Source organism: Mobula birostris, chromosome 13 (genome assembly GCF_030028105.1).
Source record: "Mobula birostris isolate sMobBir1 chromosome 13, sMobBir1.hap1, whole genome shotgun sequence".
NCBI classification, from domain to species: domain Eukaryota; kingdom Metazoa; phylum Chordata; class Chondrichthyes; order Myliobatiformes; family Myliobatidae; genus Mobula; species Mobula birostris.
Genome location: NC_092382.1, coordinates 95,238,182 through 95,261,845, shown reverse-complemented (window position 1 = coordinate 95,261,845; position 23,664 = coordinate 95,238,182). Strand labels below are relative to the sequence as shown.

The following is a 23,664-nucleotide window of genomic DNA, read 5'->3' as shown; positions in this document are numbered from 1 at the left end:
CATCATCATGTATACCTCTGACAGATCACCGTCCCCCTAAATCTCCTACGTTCAACAGAATTAAGACTTAAAGTCCTGATAAAAGGTCCCGGCCCGAAAAGTCGATTCTTTTCCATAGATGTTCCCTGGCCTGCTGAATTCCTCCAGCATTTCGTGTGTGTCGCTATTTCCTTCCTGGAAATTTCAACCATGCAACAGAGCCTAGATAGCTCAGTCGGTAGAGCATCAGACTTTTAATCTGAGGGTCCAGGGTTCAAGTCCCTGTTCAGGCGATGCATCAAGAGTTCAAAGTAAACTTATTAGGTCGCCTAGCGATTAGCCGACACGCGTTATATTGCCAGCGATAGGCTCCTCTGGTGAAGATTTACAGGATCCTGAAGTTAGAAGCCCACAGACTACGCGCAGATTGGTTCAGGCACCTCGGAGGCGTAGCCCGAAGCGCGGCGCTATTACAGCTTGTGGTGGGGTGGTGAGGGGTTCGGAGTTCAATCTGGCCTCCTCTGTATAACGACCATGCGTAGGCCCCGTAGACTGCGTGCTTTATCCCCGAGTGCCCCGGTTTCCTCCCGCAGTCCATGAGGGTAGTTTAACTGGTCATTATAAATGGTCCCTATTTTTACAAGGGGCTGGCGTTAGATCGGTGCTGTTACAGTTTGCTGAGACAGAGCTGCTAAAAGGACCGGTAGAGTCTAATCCGCGCTGTGTCGATTAACAAATAAAGAAAAGAAAGAAAGGAAATCTCCACCTCAGGGCGTTGATGGAGTCAGAGGCGCGACCTCCTCCTCGTCCCTGAAGCTGGTGAGCAGATCCTTCCTGACGCGGTGGGAAAGGCGGTTGTGTGACGTCACCCAGCAGACTCTCCCGGTAGCGTTGTGCAGGATCCTTGTTGACTTTGAAGAATTGGAAAGCGCAGCGACAAGCTATTCAGCTCATCAGACCCTTTCCGACCTACGTTATAATAAGTATTTCTTGAAATAGGTATAGCACCGTCTGTTTTTCCTTACATTTATCTTATCAACACTTTTAAAGTTAGCCAAACCTTATGGCTCTCCTGGAGGGGGCGAGGGATGTCTTCGGAAAACTCAGTCTCTTCCTAATATTCTCTCGCCCTCCTCCCGTCCCCTGCTTTCTCAGTTCTCTTACTATTTCCCAGGCAGATCGGGATAACTGCTCAGCCAGGCTTTCCCACGGCTTGATCACGCTGACGGCAGCCCTCTGAACCTCATGTCTGTAGTCGCCTCTTCCGCTGTCTGATACAGTTCCATACCATCCTCATAAAACGCCCGCAGTTCCGCAGGGTACGGAGTTTGGAATCTAATCTTTCTGAAGCTCTAAATCTCCAATGTTTTTTTTTTGTCATGCTGTTTGTTCATTTGTCATTTAAACTAGTTTCACCCCACTGCCGCCGAGAAACAGCAAAGTTCACCTGAGTTAAAACACTGAGAAGAAACCGGAATCTGATTCTACTGAAGTCTCACAGAAGAAGATACCCCGGGTCATAGATCGGAGTGCTGACTGCGTGGAGCCTTGGTTTAATCAGTCTCCTGTAAACTACTGGTGTTCTTCGTTACCTGAACCCTACTCACGCGTCCGGTTTCACCTCTCACCTGTCGCCTTGTATTAATTCCTCTCCTCCCCCTCCCCCACCTTATTACTCCGAATGCTCCGCATCCTTTCCAGTCCTGATGAAGCGTCCCGGCCCGAAACGTCGACTGCTTACTCTTTTCCATAGATGCTGCCTGGCCTGCTGAATTCCTCCAGCATTTCGTGTGTGTCGTTATTTCCTTCCTGGAAATTTCAGCCATGCAACAGAACCTGGATAGCTCAGTCGGTAGAGCATCAGACTTTTAATCTGAGGGTCCAGGGTTCAAGTCCCTGTTCAGGCGATGCATCAAGAGTTCAATGTAAACTTATTGGGTCGCCTAGCGATTAGCCGACACGCGTTATATTGCCAGCGATACGCTCCTCTGGTGAAGATTTGCAGGAGCCTGAAGTTAGGAGCCCATGGACTACCCAAAGATTAGTTCAGGCACCTTGGAGGCGTAGCCCGAAGGGCAACGATATTGCAGCTTGTGTGTGGGGGGGGGGCGGGTGAGGGGTTCGGAGTTCAATCTGGCCTCCTCTGTATAACGACCATGCGTAGGCCCCGTAGACTGCGTGCTTTATCCCCGAGTACCCCGGTTTCCTCCCGCAGTCCATGAGGGTAGTTTAACTGGTCATTATAAATGGTCCCTATTTTTACAAGGGGCTGGCGTTAGATCGGTGATGTTACAGTTTGCTGAGACAGAGCTGCTAAAAGGACCGGTAGAGTCTAATCCGCGCTGTGTCGATTAACAAATAAAGAAAAGAAAGAAAGGAAATCTCCACCTCAGGACGTTGATGGAGTCAGAGGCGCGACCTCCTCCTCGTCCCTGAAGCTGGTGAGCAGCTCCTTCCTGACGCGGTGGGAAAGGCGGTTGTGTGACGTCACCCAGCAGACTCTCCCGGTAGCGTTGTGTAGGATCCTTGTTGACTTTGAAGAATGAGAAAGCGCAGCGACAAGCTATTCAGCTCATCAGACCCTTTCCGACCTTCAAACAGTTCAGTACATAACGCGATCACGCGGAACACGGGTATGCAAACCATGTTTTTCCCTGTAGCTCGACACGTGTGTTAATAATGAACCAACATGCTAATTTACCACACACAGAAAACACGTCCGAAGTTTGAGCGGGCGGGGGTTAGTCAGACAGCAGAGGGCGCGTTGGCAGCCGGTGACCCGGAGCCTGGATACACCAGTCTGCAGAGCTTCAAACTTTTAATCTCAGGCTCCACAATTCAAATCCCTGTTTAGGCGCTGAATTCACATCGCGCGCACTTGGAGTAACGCCAGGAGATTTCAAGTCCGTGCCTGACGGCCGGGAAGGATAAACTAGGTGCTTTCTTAAATCTCTGACACCCAGTAACTGTCCTGTCGAGCGGTGCCAGAAGGAGAGAGAGTCGGTCGGACGTTGTCGAGGCGACCGCTGTTCTGTCGGTGTCAGCCGGAGGAAGGAGCCGGTTGTTGACGTCACGGACCGTGGCGGAGCACGCGCTCCTGTCTGCAGCAGCGATGTTCAAGCGTAGATGGCTGAGGTTCCCCGGTGTAAATATCACCGACAATTTCTCCCGATCCCGCTGCGGCTAGGAAAGTGCACGGGAAGCTCTAATTCCTCAGATGCCGATAGAAACTCAGCATGTGCATGGAACCGGAGGAGATAGCAGAGGTACTTAATGAGTACTTTGCTCCAGTATTCACAACGGAAAAGATTCTTGGCGATTGTAGGGATGAGTTGCACGGACTGTAAAAACTTGGACATGTAGATATTAAGAAAGCGAATTTGTGCTGGAGCTTTTGGAAAGCATCAAGTTGGATAAGTCACCGGAACGGGATGAAATGTACCCCAGGCTATTCTGGGAGGCGAGGGAGGAGATGGCTGAGCTTCTGGCAATGATATTTGCATCATCAATAGGGAAGAGAGAGTTTCCGGAGGATCGGAGGGTTGCGGATGTTGTTCCTTTATTCAAAAAAGGGAGTAGAGATAGCCCAGGAAATTATAGACCATGAGTCTTACCTCAGTGGTTGGTAAGTTGATGGAGAAGATCCTGAGAGGCAAGAATTATGAACATTTGGAGAAGCATAATATCATTAGGAATAGTCAACATGGCTTTATGAAAGGTTGTGCCTTAGCCTGATGAATTTTTTGAGCATGTGACTAAACACAGTGATGAAGGTCGAGCAGTAGACATAGTTTATGTGGATTTCAGCAAGGCATTTGACCATGTACCCCATGCAAGGCGTATTGAGAAAGTAAGGAGGCATGGGATCCAAGGGGACATTGCTTTGTGGATCCAGAAATGGCTTGCTCACAGAAGACAAAGAGCGGGTGTAGACGGGGCATATTCTGCAAGGAGGTTGGTGACCGGTGGCGTACCTCAGCGATCTGTTCCGGGACCCCTACTCTTCGTGATTTTCATAAATGACCTGGATGAGAAAGTGGAGGGATGAGTTAGTAAATTTTCTGATGACACCAAGGGCGTAGGTGTTGTGGATAGTGTGGAGGGCTGTCAGACGTTACAGCGGGACACTGATAGGATGCAAAACTGGACTGAGAAGCGGCAGATGGAGTTCCACCCAGATACGTGTAAGCTGGTTCATTTTCTGGAAGCCCGGATGGCTCAGTCGGTAGAGCATCAGACTTTTAATCTGAGGGTCCAGGGTTCAAGTCCCTGTTCGGGTGCTAAATTTATATTTGAAATCCAACTGCATCGGAAAGCGAGTCAGCAACTTGTCACTGAGACCTCCATGTACTGTTAAACATGCCGTTTGCATAATTACCTGGTAAGGCAATGTGAATGTGCAGAAACGCAACAGAGTACAGTGGACTCGACCCGTGACATCAGAAGCACACGTCTCTCTGCGGCCCGTATAATCAAAGTTCAAGGTACATCAAAGTTTAAAGAAAAGTCATTATCAAAGTGCATAAATGTCACCATCCTGCCCTGAGGTTCATTTTCTTGCAGCATTCCCAGTTGCTATGAAGAACCACGATGGAATCAATGAAAACCGCTGACAGCAAAGGCTGACAAACAGCCCATTCTGAAAAGGCAACCACCGATGAAAATGCAACGAGAGAAAAATGTCAACAAAATATTAACAACAAAGAAATAAGCAATAGTTATCGACGACAGAGTTTTGTAAAACACTTCGAGAGCTTCTTGAATTTCACTCAGGTTATTTTTTATAATTTTTGTTCTTGGATCTGTAATTCTATGAATTGTATGTTTTGCTATCTTTTTCTTCAGTTTCCACGCCAGTACTTTCATAAACTTAGATCCAATTTCATAATGTCTCTGTTTCAGAAACATTAAATTCTTCCTGATTTCTTCCGTAGCCAAACTATTAATTTCATGCCTTATAATTTTAATTTCCTCTAATGTATCCTGTGCCAAATTCAATTTGTGCTTTTTCTCTAGATCCTTCAGTCTATTTTGGAATTCCTTTCATATTTTAGTCCTTATTTTGTTTTTCTTTTTGAGGAGGTTGCTATAATTTTCCCTCTTAAGACAGCCTTAAGCGTATCCCATAGAATGGGAGGTGAAACCTCTCCAGTATCATTGAATTCTAAGTAAGTGACCAATTTCTTTTTTAATTTGTTCCTCAAAGTAGGGATCATTGGGTAGTCTTGAATTTAGTTTCCAAATAGCATTCTTTGGTTGTAGGTCAAAATCAACAGATAAATATATAGGTGCATGGTCACTTACATCTATTGTCCCAATTCCACAAGTGTTTATTTTATCTTTGTCTTTTCCTAATGTTATGAAACAGTCTGTTCTTGTATATACAGAATGGGGGGCAGAATAATGAGTGTAATCCCTTCGGTCGGGAAAAGGTCCCTCCATATATCAATTAGAACAACATCCTCAGAGAGTGTATTAACTCTCTTATGTAAGGATTTTGTTTCATGGGTTTTTCTGTTGGAAGTGTCTAACTTTCGTTGTAATTGTAAATTCAAGTCTCCCCAACATATCAGGAGACCTTCTGTTTCTGTTACCATAATATTAGTAATTTTCTGAAAGAAGCTACTATCACTTCCTGGGGGTGCGTATATATTTAATAGAGTAACTGAATTTCCATCTATATTTCCCCTTACCAGAATATGTCTGCCCTCCTTATCTCCCATTTAAAATAATTTTTCTAAATTTAGCTTGATTGAGATAAGAATAACAATTCCTCTCCTATGTCCTGATTTATATGAGGAGAAAAACAAATTAGTGAAACACATTCTCTTTACATTTCCATGCTCATTATCACTTAAGTGATTTTCCTGTAATTGTCATCATTCCTGGTAAAATAGAATTTTACTACTTTTGTTTGGATTTAACAACCAATTGACATTAAAAGAAAGGAATTTTACATTGTCCTTGGCCATGTGTATTTATCTATCAATATATCATTGAAATTAACAGAATAAAACTTAGTCGATCTACTCCCTGAACAAACTAGAATCAGGAAACGCGAATAATAAAAAAAAGGAAACGGAAGTGTGATTCCAAGGCTGAGGTCTCTGGTAGATGACCCTGGGTTGAACTGGAGGAAACGTCTAGCCGTGGGGGATAGCCCCTCCTCTCTGTGAGTTGGGGGAGGTCTCCATTACAGTACCCATAAAAGTTAAGTGAACAAGTCTATGTCCATTACACAGAAAAGATTTCCCTGTATATTCCTCCCATATATATGTTCCCATTTAAGTGGGGAAAAAGGGGCGAATGAATGAATTTTAAAAATTGAGTAATATGAAATCAACGTTGTAATAAGTATTTCTTGAAATAGGTATAGCACCGTCTGTTTTTCCTTACATTTATCTTATCAACACTTTTAAAGTTAGCCAAACCTTATGGCTCTCCTGGAGGGGGCGAGGGATGTCTTCGGAAAACTCACATTCTCTTCCTGATATTCTCTCGCCCTCCTTCCGTCCCCTGCTTTCTCGGTTTTCTTACTATTTCCCAAGCAGATCGGGATAACTGCTCAGCCAGACTTTCCCTTGGTTTCATCACGCTGACAGGCAGCCGTCTGATCCTAATGTCTGTAGTCGCCTCTTCCCCTATGTGCGACAGTTGCACACTATCCTCATAAAACACCCGCAGTTTCGCAGGGTACGGAGTTTGGAATCAAATCTTTCTGAAGCGCTAAATCTCTAATCCTTTGTTTTTGTGCTGTTTGTTTATTTGTAATTTAAACTCGTTTTACCCCACTGCCGCCGACAAACACCAAAGTTCACCTGAGACAAAACACTGAGAAGAAACCGGAACCTGATTCTACTGAAGTCTCACAGAAGAAGAAGACATCCCGGGTCATAGATCGTGGTGTTGCTGGTGTCGAGCCTTGGTTTAATCAGTCGCCTGTAAACTGCTGGTGTTCTTCGTTACCTGAACACTACTCCCGCGTCCGGTTTCACCTGTCACCTGTCACCTTGTATTACTTCCTCTCCTCCCCCTCCCCCCAACTTCTTACTCTGAATTATCGCCATCCTTTCTGGTCCTGATGAAGCGTCCCGGCCCGAAACGTCGACTGTTCACTCTATTCCATACATGCTGCCTGGCCTGCTGAGTCCCTCCAGCATTTTGTGTGTGTGTGTTGCGTGTTCTTTCACTCTGTCTATCACCCTCATCAGCATATATACCTCTGACAGATCACCGTCCCCCTCAAATCTCCTACGTTCAACAGAATTAAGACTTAAAGTCCTGATAAAAAGTCCCGGCCTGAAACGTCGACTGCTTACTCTTTTCCATAGATGTTGCCTGGCCTGCTGAATTCCTCCAGCATTTCGTGTGTGTCGCTATTTCCTTCCTGGAAATTTCAGCCATGCAACAGAGCCTGGATAGCTCAGTCGGTAGAGCATCAGACTTTTAATCTGAGGGTCCAGGGTTCAAGTCCCTGTTCAGGCGATGCATCAAGAGTTCAAAGTAAACTTATTGGGTCGCCTAGCGATTAGCTGACACGCGTTATATTGCCAGCGATACGCTCCTCTGGTGAAGATTTACAGGAGCCTGAAGTTAGAAGCCCATAGACTACCCGCAGATTGGTTCAGGCACCTCGGAGGCGTAGCCCGAAGCGCGGCGCTATTACAGTTTGTGGCGGGGCGGTGAGGGGTTCGGAGTTCAATCTGGCCTCCTCTGTATAACGACTATGCGTAGGCCCCGTAGAGTGCTTGCTTTATCCCCGAGTGCCCCGGTTTCCTCCCGCAGTCCATGAGGTTAGTTTGACTGGTCATTATAAATTGTCCCTTTCTTTGCAAGGGGCTGGCGTTAGATCGGTAATGTTACAGTATGCTGAGACAGAGCTGCTAAAAGGACCGCTGGAGTCTAATCCGCGCTGTGTCGATTAACAAATAAAGAAAAGAAAGAAAGGAAATCTCCACGTTAGGGCATTGATGGAGTCAGAGGCGCGACCTCCTCCTCGTCCCTGAAGCTGGTGAGCAGCTCCTTCCTGACGCGGTGGGAAAGGCGTTTGTGTGGCGTCACCCAACAGACTCTCGCCGGTAGCGTTGTGCAGGATCCTTGTTGACTTTGCAGAATTAGAAAGCGCAGCGACAAGCTATTCAGCTCATCAGACCCTTTCCGACCTTCAAACAGTTCAGTGCATAACGCGATCACGCGGAACACGGGTATGCAAACCATGTTTTTCCCTGTAGCTCGACACGTGTGTTAATAATGAACCAACATGCTAATTTACCACACACAGAAAACACGTCCGAAGTTTGAGCGGGCGTGGGTTAGTCAGACAGCAGAGAGCGCGTTGGCAGCCGGTGACCCGGAGCCTGGATACACCAGTCTGCAGAGCTTCAAACTTTTAATCTCAGGCTCCACAATTCAAATCCCTGTTTAGGCGCTGAATTCACATCGCGCGCACTTGGAGTAACGCCAGAAGATTTCAAGTCCGTGCCTGACGACCGGGAAGGATAAACTAGGTGCTTTCTTAAATCTCTGACACCCAGTAACTGTCCTGTCGAGCGGTGCCAGAAGGGGAGAGAGTCGGTCGGACGTTGTCGAGGCGACCGCTGTTCTGTCGGTGTCAGCCGGAGGAAGGAGCCGGTTGTTGACGTCACGGACCGTGGCGGAGCACGCGCTCCTGTCTGCAGCAGCGGTGTTCAAGTGTAGATGGCTGAGGTTCCCCGGTGTAATTATCACCGACAATTTCTCCCGATCCTGCTGCGGCTAGGAAAGTGCACGGGAAGCTCCAATTCCTCAGATGCCGAAAGAAACTCAGCATGTGCATGGAACCGGAGGAGATAGCAGAGGTATTTAATGAGTACTTTGCTCCAGTATTCACAACGGAAAAAATTCTTGGCGATTGCAGGGATGAGTTGCACGGACTGGAAAAACTTGGACATGTAGATATTAAGAAAGCGAATTTGTGCTGGAGCTTTTGGAAAGCATCAAGTTGGATAAGTCACCGGAACGGGATGAAATGTACCCCAGGCTATTCTGGGAGGCGAGTGGGGAGATGGCTGAGCTTCTGGCAATGATATTTGCATCATCAATAGGGAAGAGAGAGTTTCCGGAGGATCGGAGGGTTGCGGATGTTGTTCCTTTATTCAAAAAAGGGAGTAGAGAAAGCCCAGGAAATTATAGACAATGACTCTTACCTCAGTGGTTAGAAAGTTGATGGAGAAGATCCTGAGAGGCAAGATTCATCAACATTTGGAGAAGCATAATATCATTAGGAATAGTCAACATGCCTTTATGAAAGGTTGTGCCTTTCCCGATGAATTTTTTGAGCATGTGACTAAACACAGTGATGAAGGTCGAGCAGTAGACATAGTTTATGTGGATTTCAGCAAGGCATTTGACCACGTACCCCATGCAAGGCGTATTGAGAAAGTAAGGAGGCATGGGATCCAAGGGGACATTGCTTTGTGGATCCAGAAATAGCTTGCTCATAGAAGACAAAGAGCGGGTGTAGACGGGGCATATTCTGCAAGGAGGTTGGTGACCGGTGGCGTACCTCAGCGATCTGTTCCGGGACCCCTACTCTTCGTGATTTTCATAAATGACCTGGATGAGAAAGTGGAGGGATGGGTTAGTAAATTTTCTGATGACACCAAGGGCGTAGGTGTTGTGGATAGTGTGGAGGGCTGTCAGACGTTACAGCGGGACACTGATAGGATGCAAAACTGGGCTGAGAAGCGGCAGATGGAGTTCCACCCAGATACGTATAAGCTGGTTCATTTTCTGGAAGCCCGGATAGCTCAGTCGGTAGAGCATCAGACTTTTAATCTGAGGGTCCAGGGTTCAAGTCCCTGTTCGGCCGCTAAATTTATATTTAAAATCCAACTGCATCGGAAAGCGAGTCAGCAACTTGTCACTGAGACCTCCATGTACTGTTAAACATGCCGTTTGCATAATTACCTGGTAAGGCAATGTGAATGTGCAGAAACGCAACAGAGTACAGTGGATTCGACCCGTGACATCAGAAGCACGCGTCTCTCTGCGGCCCGAATACTCAAAGTTCAAGGTAACTCAAAGTTTAAAGCAAAGTCGTTATCAAAGTGCATAAATGTCACCATCCTGCCCTGACGTTCATTTTCTTGCAGCATTCCCAGTCGCTATGAACAACCACGATGGAATCAATGAAAACCGCTGACAGCAAAGGCTGACAAACAGCCCATTCTGAAAAGGCATCAAACGACGAAAATGCAACGAGAGAAAAATGTCAACAAAATATTAATAACAAAGAAATAAGCAATAGTTATCGATGACAGAGTTGTGTAAAACACTTCTAGAGCTTCTTGAATTTCACTCAGGTTATTTTTTATAATTTTTGTTCTTGGATCCCTAATTCTATGAATTGTATTTTTGGTTATCTTTTTCTTCAGTTTCCACGCCAGTACTTTCATAAACTTAGATCCAATTTCATAATGTCTCTGTTTCAGAAACATTAAATTCTTCCTGATTTCTTGCGTAGCCAAACTATTAATTTCATGCCTTATAATTTTAATTTCCTCTAATGTATCCTGTGCCAAATTCAATTTGTGCTTTTTCTCTAGTTCCTTCAGTCTATTTTGGAATTCCTTTCATATTTTATTCCTTATTTTTTTTTTCTTTTTGAATATGTTGCTATAATTTTCCCTCTTAAGACAGCCTTAAACGTATCCCATAGAATGTGAGGTGAAACCTCTCCAGTATCATTGAATTCTAAGTAAAGACCAATTTCTTTTTTAATTTGTTCCTGAAAGTAGGGATCATTGGGCAGACTTGAATTTAGTTTCCAAATAGCATTCTTTGGTTGTAGATCAAAATCAACAGATAAATATATATGTGCATGGTCACTTACATCTATTGTCCCAATTCCACAAGTGTTTATTCTGTCTTTGTCTTTTCCTAATGTTATGAAATAGTCTGTTCTTGTATATACAGAATGGGGGGCAGAATAATGAGTGTAATCCCTTCTGTCGGGAAAAGGTCCCTCCATATATCAATTAGACCAACATCCTCAGAGAGTGTATTAACTCTCTTATGTAAGGATTTTGTTTCATGGGTTTTCCTGTTGGAAGTGTCTAACTTTCGTTGTAATTGTAAATTTATGTCTCCCCAACATATCCGGAGATCTTCTGTTTCCGTGACCATGATATTAGTAATTTTCTGAAAGAAGCTACTATCACTTCCTGGGGGTGCGTATATATTCAATAGAGTAACTGAATTTCCATCTATATTCCCCCTTACCAGAATATATCTGCCCTCCTTATCTCCCATTTAAAATAATTTTTCAAATTTAGCTTGATTGAGATAAGAATAACAATTCTATATTTATCAATATATCATTGAAATTAACAGAATAAAACTTAGTCGATCTACTCCCTGAACAAACTAGAATCAGGAAACGCGAATAATAAAAAAAAGGAAGCAGAAGTGTGATTCCAAGGCTGAGGTCTCTGGTAGATGACCCTGGGTTGAACTGGAGGAAACGTCTAGCCGTGGGGGATAGCCCCTCCTCTCTGTGAGTTGGGCGAGGTCCCCATTATAGTACCCATAAAAGTTAAGTGAACAAGTCTATGTACATTACACAGAACAGATTTCCCTGTGCATTCCTCCCATTTATATATTCTCATTTACGTGGGGGAAAAGGAGTGAATGAATGAATTTTAAGCATTGAGTAATATCAGACCTACGTTATAATAAGTATTTCTTGAAATAGGTATAGCACCGTCTGTTTTTCCTTACATTTATCTTATCAACTCTTTTAAAGTTAGCAAAACCTCATGGCTCTCCTGGAGGGGGCGAGGGCTGTCTTCGGAAAACTCACAGTCTGTTCCTGATATTCTCGCGCCCTCCTCCCGCCCCCTGCTTTCTCGGTTCTCTTACTATTTCCCAAGCAGATCGGGATAACTGCTCAGCCAGGCTTTCCCTCGGTTTGATCACGCTGACGGGCAGCCCTCTGAACCTCATGTCTGTAGTCGCCTCTTCCACTGTCTGATACAGTTCCATACCATCCTCATAAAACACCCGAAGTTTCGCAGGGTACGGAGTTTGGAATCTAAACTTTCTGAAGCACTAAAGCTCTAATGGTTTTTTTGTCATGCTGTTTGTTCATTTGTAATTTAAACTCGTTTCACCCCACTGCCGCCGTGAAACAGCAAAGTTCACCTGAGTTAAAACACGGAGAAGAAACAGGAATCTGATTCTACTGAAGTCTCGCAGAAGAAGAAGGCACCCCGGGTCATAGATCGGAGTGTTGTCTGTGTGGAGCCTTGGTTTAATCAGTCTACTGTAAACTACTGGTGCTCTTCGTTACATGAACCCTACTCCCGCGTCCGGTTTCACCTCTCACCTGTGTCCTTCTATTAATTCCTCTCCTCCCCCTCCCCCAATTACTCCGAATTCTCCGCATCCTTTCCAGTCCTGATGAAGCGTCCCGGCCCGAAACGTCGACTGCTTACTCTTTTCCATAGATGCTGCCTGGCCTGCTGAATTCCTCCAGCATTTCGTGTGTGTCGCTATTTCCTTCCTAGAAATTTCAGCCATGCAACAGAGCCTGGATAGCTCAGTCGGTAGAGCATCAGACTTTTAATCTGAGGGTCCAGGGTTCAAGTCCCTGTTCAGGCGATGCACCAAGAGTTCAAAGTAAACTTATTGGGTCGCCTAGCGATTAGCCGACACGCGTTATAGCGTTGCGGAAGTTGTTCCTTTATTCAAAAAAGGGAGTAGAGATAGCATAGAAAATTATAGACCATGAGTCTTACCTCAGTGGTTGGTAAGTTGATGGAGAAGATCCTGAGAGGCAAGATTTATGAACATTTGGAGAAGCATAATATCATTAGGAATAGTCAACATTGCCTTTATGAAAGGTTGTGCCTTTCCCGATGAATTTTTTGAGCATGTGACTAAACACAGTGATGCAGGTCGAGCAGTAGACATAGTTTATGTGGATTTCAGCAAGGCATTTGACCACGTGCCCCATGCAAGGGGTATTGAGAAAGTAAGGAGGCATGGGATCCAGGGGACATTGTTTTGTGGATCCAGAACTGGCTTGCTCACAGAAGACAAAGAGCGGTTGTAGACGGGACATATTCTGCAAGGAGGCTGGTGACCAGTGGTGTACCTCAGGGATCTGTTCCGGAACCCCTTCTCTTCGTGACTTTCATAAATGACCTGGATGAGGAAGTGGAGGGATGGGTTAGTAAATTTTCTGATGACACCAAGGGCGTAGGTGTTGTGGATAGTGTGGAGGGCTGTCAGACGTTACAGTGGGACACTGATAGGATGCAAAACTGGGCTGAGAAGCGGCAGATGGAGTTCCACCCAGATACGCATAAGCTGGTTCATTTTCTGGAAGCCCGGATAGCTCAGTCGGTAGAGCATCAGACTTTTAATCTGAGGGTCCAGGGTTCAAGTCCATGTTCGGCCGCTAAATTTATATTTAAAATCCAACTGCATCGGAAAACGAGTCAACAACTTGTCACTGAGACCTCCATGTACTGTTAAACATGCCGTTTGCATAATTACCTGGTAGGGCAATGTGAATGTGCAGAAACGCAACAGAGTACAGTGGACTCGACCCGTGACATCAGAAGCACACGTCTCTCTGCGGCCCGTATAATCAAAGTTCAAGGTACATCAAAGTTTAAAGAAAAGTCATTATCAAAGTGCATAAATGTCACCATCCTGCCCTGAGGTTCATTTTCTTGCAGCATTCCCAGTCGCTATGAAGAACCACGATGGAATCAATGAAAACCACTGACAGCAAAGGCTGACAAACAGCCCATTCTCAAAAGGCAACAAACGATGAAAATGCAACGAGAGAAAAATATCAATAAAATAATAATAAGAAAGAAATAATCAATAGTTATCGATGACAGAGTTCTTTAAAACGCTTCAAAAACTTCTTGAATTTCACTCAGGTTATTTTTTATAATTTTTGTTCTTGGATCCCTAATTCTATGAATTGTATTTTTGGCTATCTTTTTCTTCGGTTTCCACGCCAGTACTTTCATAAACTTAGATTCACTTTCATAATGTCTCTGTTTCAGAAACATTAAATTCTTCCTGATTTCTTGCCTAGCCAAATTATTAATTTCATGCCTTATAATTTTAATTTCCTCTGATGTATCCTGTGCAAAATTCAATTTGTGTTTTCTTTCCTGGCTCCTTCGGCCTATTTTGTAATTCCTCTAGTGTTTTATTCCTTTGTTATTCTTATATGAAGATATCGCCATAATTTTCCCTCTTAAGACAGCCTTCAGAGTATCCCATAGAATGGGAGGTGAAACCTCTCCAGTATCTTTGAATTCTAAGTAAAGACCAATTTCTTTTTAATTTTTTTCCTTAAAGTAGGGATCATTGAGTAGACTTGAATTTAGTTTCCAAATAGCATTCTTTGGTTGTAGGTCAAAATCAACACATTAATATATATGTGCATGGTCACCTACATCTATTCTCCAAATTCCACAGGTGTTTATTTTGTCTTTATCTTTTCCTAATGTTATGAAATAGTCTATTCTTGTATATACAGAATGGTGGGGGGGGGGGGGGCAGAATAATGAGTGCAATTCCTTCCGTCGGGGAAAAGGTCCCTCCATATATCAATTAAACCAACATCCTCAAAAAGTGTATTAACTCTCTTATGTAAGGATCTTGTTTCATAGATTTTTCTGTTGGAAGTGTCTAACTTTCGTTGCAATTGTAAATTTATGTCTCCCCCACATATCAGGAGACCTTCTGTTTCCGTTACCATAATATTAGTAATTTTCTGCAAGAAACTAATATCAATTCCTTGGGGTGCGTATATATTGAATAGAGTAACTGAATTTCCATCTATATTCCCCCTCACCAGTATATATCTGCCCTCCTTATCTCCCATTTAGAATACTTTTTCAAAATTTAGCTTGCTTGAGATAAGAATAGCAATTTCTCTACTATGTCCTGATTTATATGAGGAGAAAAACGAATTAGTGAAGCCCATTCTCTTTGGTTTTCCATGTTCGTTATCACTTGTGATTTTTCTGTAATTGTCACCATTTCCTGTAAAATAGAATTTTACAACGTTTGGTTGGCTTTAACAGCCCATTGACATTTAAAAAAATGAATTTTACTTCGTCCTTAGCCCTATGTATTTATCTATCAATATATCGTTGAAATTAGCAGAATAAAACTGAGTCGATCTATTCCCTGAACAAACTAGAATCAGGAAACGCGAATAATAAAAAAAAGAAACGGAAGTGTGATTCCAAGGCTGAGGTCTCTGGTAGATGACCCTGAGTTGAACTGGAGGAAACGTCCAGCCGTGGGGGATAGCCCCTCCTCTCTGTGAGTTGGGCGAGGTCCCCATTATAGTACCCATAAAAGTTAAGTGAACAAGTCTATGTCCATTACACAGAACAAATTTCCCTGTGCATTCCTCCCATTTATATATTCTCATTTACGTGGGGAAAAAGGAGTGAATGAAAGAATTTTAAGAATTGAGTAATATGAAATCCACGTTATAATAAGTATTTCTTGAAATAGGTATAGCACTGCCTGTTTCTCCTTACATTTATCTGATAAACACTTTTAAAGTTAGCCAAACCTTATGGCTCTCCTGGAGGGGGCGAGAGCTGTCTTCGGAAAACTCACAGTCTTTTCCTGATATTCTCTCGCCCTCCTCCCGTCCCCTGCTTTCTCGGTTCTCTTACTATTTCCCAAGCAGATCGGGATGACTGCTCAGCCAGGCTTTCCCTCGGTTTGATGATGCTGACGGGCAGCCCTCTGAACCTCGTGTCTGTAGTCGCCTCTTCCACTGTCTGATACAGTTCCATACCATCCTCATAAAACACACGCAGTTTCGCAGGGTCCGGAGTTTGGAATCTAATCTTTCTGAAGCACTAAATCTCTAATCCTTTGTTTATGTGCTGTTTGTTTATTTGTAATTTAAACTCGTTTCACCCACTGCAGTCGAGAAACACCGAAGTTCACCTGAGATAAAACACTGAGAAGAAACCGGAATCTGATTCTACTGAAGTCTCACAGAAGAAGAAGACATTCCGGGTCATAGATCGGAGTGTTGTCTGTGTGGAGCCTTGGTTTAATCAGCCGCCTGTAAACTACTGGTGTTCTTCGTTACCTGAACCCTACTCCCGCGTCCAATTTCACCTATCACCTGTCACCTCGCATTTTCCCTCCCCTCCCCTTCCCCCTAACTTCTTACTCTGAATTCTTGCCATCCTTCCCAGTCTTGATGAAGCTTCTCTGCCCGAAACGAGGACTGTTTACTCTATTCCATACATGTTGCCTGGTCTGCTGAATTCCTCCAGCATTTTGTGCGTGTGTTCTGCGTGTTCTTTCACTCTGTCTATCACCCTCATCAGCATATATACCTCTGACAGATCACCGTCCCCCTCAAACCTCCTACGTTCAACAGAATTAAGACTTAAAGTCCTGATAAAAGGTCCCGGACCGAAACATGGATTCTATCACCCTCATCAGCATATATACCTCTGACAGATCACCGTCCCCCTCAAACCTCCTACGTTCAACAGAATTAAGACTTAAAGTCCTGATAAAAGGTCCCGGACCGAAACATCGATTCTTTTCCATAGATGTTGCCTGGTCTGCTGAATTCCTCCAGCATTTCGTGTGTGTCGCTATTTCTTTCCTGGAAATTTCAGCCATGCAACAGAGCCTGGATAGCTCAGTCGGTAGAGCATCAGACTTTTAATCTGAGGGTCCAGGGTTCAAGTCCCTGTTCAGGCGATGCATCAAGAGTTCAAAGTAAACTTATTGAGTCGCCTAGCGATTAGCCGACACGCGTTATATTGCCAGCGATACGCTCCTCTGGTGAAGATTTGCAGGAGCCTGAAGTTAGAAGCCCATGGACTACCCAAAGATTAGTTCAGGCACCTTGGAGGAGTAGCCCGAAGGGCAACGATATTGCAGCTTGTGTGTGTGGGGGGGGGGGGGGCGGGTGAGGGGTTCGGAGTTCAATCTGGCCTCCTCTGTATAACGACCATGCGTAGGCCCCGTAGAGTGCGTGCTTTATCCCCGAGTGCCCCGGTTTCCTCCCGCAGTCCATGAGGGTAGTTTAACTGGTCATTATAAATAGTCCCTTTTTTTGCAAGGGGCTGGCGTTAGATCGGTGATGTTACAGTATGCTGAGACAGAGCTGCTAAAGGGACCGGTAGAGTCTAATCCGCGCTGTGTCGATTAACAAATAAAGAAAAGAAAGAAAGGAAATCTCCACCTCAGGGCATTGATGGAGTCAGAGGCGCGACCTCCTCCTCGTCCCTGAAGCTGGTGAGCAGCTCCTTCCTGACGCGGTGGGAAAGGCGGTTGTGTGGCGTCACCCAACAGACTCTCGCCGGTAGTGTTGTGCAGAATCCTTGTTGACTTTAAAGAATTAGAAAGCGCAGCGACAAGCTATTCAGCTCATCAGACCCTTTCCGACCTTCAAACAGTTCAGTGCATAACGCGATCACGCGGAACACGGGTATGCTAACCATGTTTTTCCCTGTAGCTCGACACGTGTGTTAATAATGAACCAACATGCTAATTTACCACACACAGAAAACACGTCCGAAGTTTGAGCGGGCGGGGGTTAGTCAGACAGCAGAGGGCGCGTTGGCAGCCCGTGACCCGGCGCCTGGATACACCAGTCTGCAGAGCTTCAAACTTTTAATCTCAGGCTCCACAATTCAAATCCCTGTTTAGGCGCTGAATTCACATCGCGCGCACTTGGAGTAACGCCAGAAGATTTCAAGTCCGTGCCTGACGACCGGGAAGGATAAACTAGGTGCTTTCTTAAATCTCTGACACCCAGTAACTGTCCTGTCGAGCGGTGCCAGAAGGAGAGAGAGTCGGTCGGACGTTGTCGAGGCGACCGCTGTTCTGTCGGTGTCAGCCGGAGGAAGGAGCCGGTTGTTGACGTCACGGATCGTGGCGGAGCACGCGCTCCTGTCTGCAGCAGCGGTGTTCAAGTGTAGATGGCTGAGGTTCCCCGGTGTAAATTCATGAACAAGCACTCCCAAGTCCCTCTGCACAACAGCATGCTGCAATCTCTCACCATTTAAATAATAATCTTCTCTTCTATTATTCCTTCCAAAGTGGATGATCTCGCAGTTACCAATGTTGTATTCCATCTGCCAGGCCTTGGCCCACTCACTTAACCTATCTATATCCCTCTGCAGACTCTTCACATCCTCTGTACAATTTGCTTTTCCACTCAGTTTAGTGTCATCGGCAAATTTTGCTACGTTACATTCAGTCCCCTCTTCCAAATCATCAATGTAAATGGTAAACAGCTGCGGGCCCAGCACCGACCCCTGCGGCACCCCACTCACCACTGACTGCCAACAGGAGAAACTCCCATTTGTACCAACACTCTGCCTTTTATTGGTTAACCAATCCACTATCCATGCCAATACACTTCCTCCGACTCCATGCATCCATATCTTATTTATAAGTCTCTTGTGCGGCACCTTATCGAACGCCTTCTGGAAATCCAAGTATACGACATCTACCCGTTCCCCTCTATCCACTGCACTCATTATGTTCTCAAAGAACTCCAGGAAGTTTGTCGAACAGGACCTGCCCTTTCTGAATCCATGCTGCGTCTGTCTAATGTAACCACTCCTTTGTAAATATTTCGCTATTTCTTCCTTAATAACAGTTTCAAGCATTTTCCCTCTACAGATGTTAAGCTAACTGGCCTATATTTGCCCGTCCTTTGCCTACATCCTTTTTTTTAAAAGTTGCGTGACATTTGCTGTCCTCCAATGCGCTGGGACCTGCCCAGAGTCCAGAAAATTTTGGTAAATGACAGAGAATTTTGGTAAATGATTACCCAGGCGTCTCCTATAACCTCCACCAATTCCCTCAGCACCCTGGTATGCATCGCATCAGGACCAGGAGAATTATCTACCTTCAGGCCTTCTAGCTTTCTCATCACTATCTCTTTAGTGACAGTGATTTTGTCGAGGTCCTCACTTCCATTTTCGTCCATAACATCCTTCTTTGGCATATTAGACGTGTCCTCCACCGTGAAGACCGACACAAAATAGTCGTTCAATACCTCAGCCATTTCCTTATCACCCAATATCAATTTCCCCTTCTCGTCTTCCAAGGGACCTACATTGACTTTAGCCACCCTCCTCCGCTTTATATATTTATTTTAAAAAGTTGCTATCTGTTTTTATATTTTGGGCTGATTTACTTTCATACTCTATCTTCCCTTTCCTTATTTCTTGTTTAGTTGTCCTTTGTTGCTTTTTAAAGATTTCCTAATCCTCCAGTCTCCCACTACTCTTTGCGACTTTGTACACATTAGCTTTTAATTTAGTACTATCTTTTATTTCCTAAGTTACCCAAGGCTGGCTCTCCCCACACTTCCTGTCCTTACTTTTGACTGGAATATACTTTTGTTGAACACTGTGAAAATCTCTTTGAAAGTATTCCACTGTTCCTCAACTTCTGTCCTACCAAATAGCCTGTGCTCCGAATCCACATTAGCCAACTCCTCCCTCATCCTGTTGTAGCCTCCCTTGTTCAAGCATAAAACACTAGTTTTAGGTCTAGCTATCTCACCTTCCATCTGTATGCGAAATTCAGTCATACTATGATCACTCTTTCCAAGAGGATCCCTGACTACGAGATCATTAATCTTACCCGCCTCACTGCACAGGACTAGGTCTAAGATAGCATTTTCCCTTGTAGGTTCACTAACATGCTGCTCAAGAAAGCCATCACGGATGCATTCCATGAAGTTCTCCTCAAGACTTCCTTGACCAACCTGATTTACCCAATCTATGTGGAAGTTAAATTCCCCATGACAACTGCCGTTCAGTTCTTACAAGCCTCAGTTATTTCTTGGTTAATCGCCTCTGCCACTGCAATATTTTTATTAGGTGGCCTATAGACAACACCCACCAGTGATTTTTTTCCCCGTACTATTCTTAATCTCTAGCCAGATGGAGTCAACATTCCGCTCCGTAGATCTTATAATCGTCTCTCACAATCGCCCGGATCTCATCCTTAATTAAGAGCGCCACACCACCTTGTTTGCCTTCCTGCCTATCTTTCTGTATTACCAGATACCTTTGGATATTTAATTCCCAGTCATCTCCACCTTGCAACCAGTTTTCTGTAATGGCCACTAAATCATATGCCTTGGTACTGATCCGTGCCACAAGTTCACTAGCCTTGTTTGCAGTACTACGGGCATTTAGATAAACTGCACTTATACTCATTGTCCTTTCAGAATCTAGAGACCTATGCGATCTTTGCTTTTTACTTTTATGGACTGAACTCTTACTTTTTTTCTTCACTAATTCTAGATTTGGTCTCTGCATCACTTCCCACTTCTATTCTGTGTGGGTTCCCATCCCCCTGCCATATTAATCTAAAACCTCCCCAGCAGCAGAGAGCAATAAATCTCTCAGGGACATTGATCCCAGCCCTGCCCAGATGCAAACTATCCAGACGGTGCCGGTCCCACCTCCCCCAGAAACGGTTCCAATGCCCCAAGAATGTGAAACCCTTCCTCCTGCACCACCGCTCAAGCCACGTATTCATTCTAGCTATCCTGCTATTCCAACTCTGGCTAGCACCTGGCACTGGTAGTAATCCTGAGATTATTACCTTGGACGTCCTACTCTTTAATTCATCTCCTATCTCCCTAAATTCAGCTTGTAGGACCTCATTCCGCTTTCTTCCTACGTCGTTAGTAGCTACATGCACCACGACAGCTGGCTGCTCACCCTCCCCTTTCAGAATGGCCTGCAGCCTCTCCGAGACATCTCTGACCCTTGCACCCGGGAGGAAACACACCACATGCGGCTCCTCTCTATTCTCCTCACCATGGAATCCCCTACCACAACAACTCCGCCACTCTTTTTCTTGCCCTCTTGCGCAGCAGAGTCACCTACCTGGGGTTCGATATTTTATGTGCCAAACATCATAGGGCAGTTCCATATTTCCAAGGTGTAGACAGTGCTTTCGTTTGAAACTACGTATAAAACTTAACACCTCCTGATTCCATAAGACGATATGACCATAAGATATAGGAGCAGAAGTGGGCCATTTGGCCCATTGGGTCTGCTCCGCCATTCAGCCATGGGCTGATCCAATTCTTCCCGTCACCCCATACCCTTTGATGCCCTGGCTAATCACGAACCTGTCTATCTCTGCCTTAAATTGCACCAAATGACTTGGCCTTCACAGCCGCTCGAGGCAACAAATTCCACATATTCACCACCCTCTGTTAAAGTAATTTCTCCGTAACCTTGCGTAACCTGCTGTGCCAAGGTGAGCTGAGATAACGGATCTGGGAGCCGAGTCGGTCAGTCAGGCCAGGAGGGGTAACAGGAAAATACACACAGAAAGGTGCCAGGGGATTCCCAGTAACATCATAAAGGGTCCCACCCACCCAAACCTGCTCATGAACTGTTTGTCCCATCAAGGACGGCGTTGCGTAGCATCCACGCCAGGGCCACCACTTTTTTTTTTAAAGTTCGTTTTCCTAATTATTAACGCTGATCAGCACCTGCACCCACGAACACAACCCACCACTACTTTATCGTTGTCTTTCAGTGCCACCTTATGCTCATACACTTCCGTACTGTGTCGGGATCCTGAATTATCCCCATGGACTGTGCTTTTAAAAAGAGAAAGCGAGCTGTACAGCACAAGCAACTTGTTACTGAGAGAGAGAGAGAGAGAGAGAGAGAGAGAGAGAGAGGGAGAAAGAGAGAGAGAGGCGAAGACTGCTCACAGTTCGTTTGGAATTTGTGCAAGGACACTGCCAGCTTCTGAGTTCCTACAGAGAGAGAAGGGAGGAGCTACGTGATGGACAGCTGGTGTTCAGCCTACTGAGATAAACACAAAGTCAGCTGGTTGTTAGACACTGGATGAGCTTTGTTGCATACCCACGGAAGGGTGACATTTTGGAGGATCGATCAGTGGCTCTCGCAGTGTGGAACAGAGGCTGAGAAGTTATTACAGTGTCCAACCCTCGCCTGGGTTGATAACTTACCCACAGAAGACGGTTCCTTTGTTGTGGTCACAGTCGGTGACTTCTAAAGGATTTCGGAGGACAACGAAGAATCGACGGCATCAACTTACGTGAAGAACTAAACACCTCTCTCTCTCTCTCTCTCTCTTCATCACTACTCAACTCAATACCACGAACTGAACTGAACTTTACCCATCATCGTAAGACTGTATCCATTAACTTCCAAAGCTTGAATAAGCTTGGCTTTTATATATTTCCACCCATATATATATGTGTGCGTGTGTGTGTGTGTGGGGGGGGGGGGGTATAAAATCATTGCTAACCTACTTGATATATCTGAATTTATATTACTGTATTGCGTAGTTACTAATGAAGGAGCATTAGTTAATAGCAATAGAAGACTCCAAAGGAATGTTCCATTTCTGCTGGTTCTTTAAACCGTTACGGGGTACGTAACAGTACCTAGCGTCACTGTATGTCCACACAATCAGTCTGTGTATATCTTATCTTATGTATTTATATTAATGTGTTTTGTTATACTGTAACACCCTGGGAAAGATTTCACTGCTGACGTGATGGTCTTTCTCTAGCAGCAGTGTTTGGGTTATAGTTAGAGATAACGGTGCTTTGGACTGTGGGGACTGTGTTGTGTGCCTGACACCGAGGTGATCTGGGTCTTTTGTTTGGCGGCAGATGGAGGGAGGAGACGCAGGAGAGGAGAGGTCGTCGGATGGACTTGGAGTCGGGCCGGCAGTCGTCGAAGCCCGGGAGAATTCGATGGAGGGTCGGCAAAGGGGAAACCGTGAGCTCCCAACTTTTCGTTAAAATGGGCCCCTTTCCTTTTTGGCTTTTCTCTTCACTAACCCTGTAGTCAAATTAAGAATTATGAAGCAAAATCCTTTCATTGTATGCGGTGTACTGTCTGTATTTTCGTGGCGCTGATTTGTAACAGGGCATCCACACAGATGGCGGAGTGGGCTGGGGTGGTTTCGGGGTGAACCCGCATCTCAACTTCACCCGCTTGACAGGGCCAGAGATTGTCTTCCCGAGGCTTACGCAGCCGACGGAACCTTGCATGTACTTGCATTAATGTGCTTTATTATATTGTGTTCTTTATCTTATTGCGTTTCTTGTGCCGCATCCGATCTGGATTGTGAGCTATTCTGTTCGCCTTTGCGTTTGTGTGCTGGGAACGACGTTCAACAATCTTGATTCTTGAGGTGGATCGCGGCCGGTACCGGATCTTGGGTGTACCGGCCCGGCTCCGATTGGCGCCATCGGCCGGCGTTTCAACTGAGCCTGGATAGCTCAGTCGGTAGAGCATCAGACTTTTAATCTGAGGGTCCAGGGTTCGAGTCCCTGTTCAGGCGCTGTCTTTATCTTGTCGGTTCACCACAAGCGCAACATATATGGTTCTGAACATATGCAAATGGTGTTCCCTATTTCAATAATCTGAGAAGTCATTCGGTCTTAACTCTTCAACAGTACCGAAGATAACATCTGCCCCGTCATATTCTCCCCGTGACCAAACAGCTCACTGTAAGACAGTTACTGTCCAAACGATTATACTCTACCTGTTTTAGTAACATAGTGATTTTTAGGTCTTACACTGAACTGCCGCCGCAAGGCATCACTTTTCGTGCTATGTGACGATAAACCTGATTGTCTGA

The 23,664-nt window shown here is 45.0% G+C and overlaps 9 non-coding genes across 9 annotated transcripts; all 9 read left to right on the top strand.

Annotated features, from left to right (window-relative positions):
* Positions 1-199: 199 nt before the first annotated feature.
* Positions 200-272, top strand: trnak-uuu (transfer RNA lysine (anticodon UUU)). The gene has a single exon. It is a non-coding gene; the product is annotated as a tRNA-Lys (tRNA).
* Positions 273-1,813: 1,541 nt separating this feature from the next.
* On the top strand, positions 1,814-1,886 carry trnak-uuu (transfer RNA lysine (anticodon UUU)). The gene has a single exon. It is a non-coding gene; the product is annotated as a tRNA-Lys (tRNA).
* A 2,300-nt stretch (positions 1,887-4,186) lies between these two features.
* Positions 4,187-4,259, top strand: trnak-uuu (transfer RNA lysine (anticodon UUU)). Its single transcript has one exon. It is a non-coding gene; the product is annotated as a tRNA-Lys (tRNA).
* A 3,132-nt stretch (positions 4,260-7,391) lies between these two features.
* trnak-uuu (transfer RNA lysine (anticodon UUU)) lies at positions 7,392-7,464 on the top strand. Its single transcript has one exon. It is a non-coding gene; the product is annotated as a tRNA-Lys (tRNA).
* A 2,292-nt stretch (positions 7,465-9,756) lies between these two features.
* Positions 9,757-9,829, top strand: trnak-uuu (transfer RNA lysine (anticodon UUU)). The gene has a single exon. It is a non-coding gene; the product is annotated as a tRNA-Lys (tRNA).
* Positions 9,830-12,548: 2,719 nt separating this feature from the next.
* Positions 12,549-12,621, top strand: trnak-uuu (transfer RNA lysine (anticodon UUU)). Its single transcript has one exon. It is a non-coding gene; the product is annotated as a tRNA-Lys (tRNA).
* Positions 12,622-13,350: 729 nt separating this feature from the next.
* On the top strand, positions 13,351-13,423 carry trnak-uuu (transfer RNA lysine (anticodon UUU)). The gene has a single exon. It is a non-coding gene; the product is annotated as a tRNA-Lys (tRNA).
* Positions 13,424-16,670: 3,247 nt separating this feature from the next.
* On the top strand, positions 16,671-16,743 carry trnak-uuu (transfer RNA lysine (anticodon UUU)). Its single transcript has one exon. It is a non-coding gene; the product is annotated as a tRNA-Lys (tRNA).
* A 6,548-nt stretch (positions 16,744-23,291) lies between these two features.
* On the top strand, positions 23,292-23,364 carry trnak-uuu (transfer RNA lysine (anticodon UUU)). The gene has a single exon. It is a non-coding gene; the product is annotated as a tRNA-Lys (tRNA).
* The last annotated feature ends 300 nt before the right edge of the window (positions 23,365-23,664 follow it).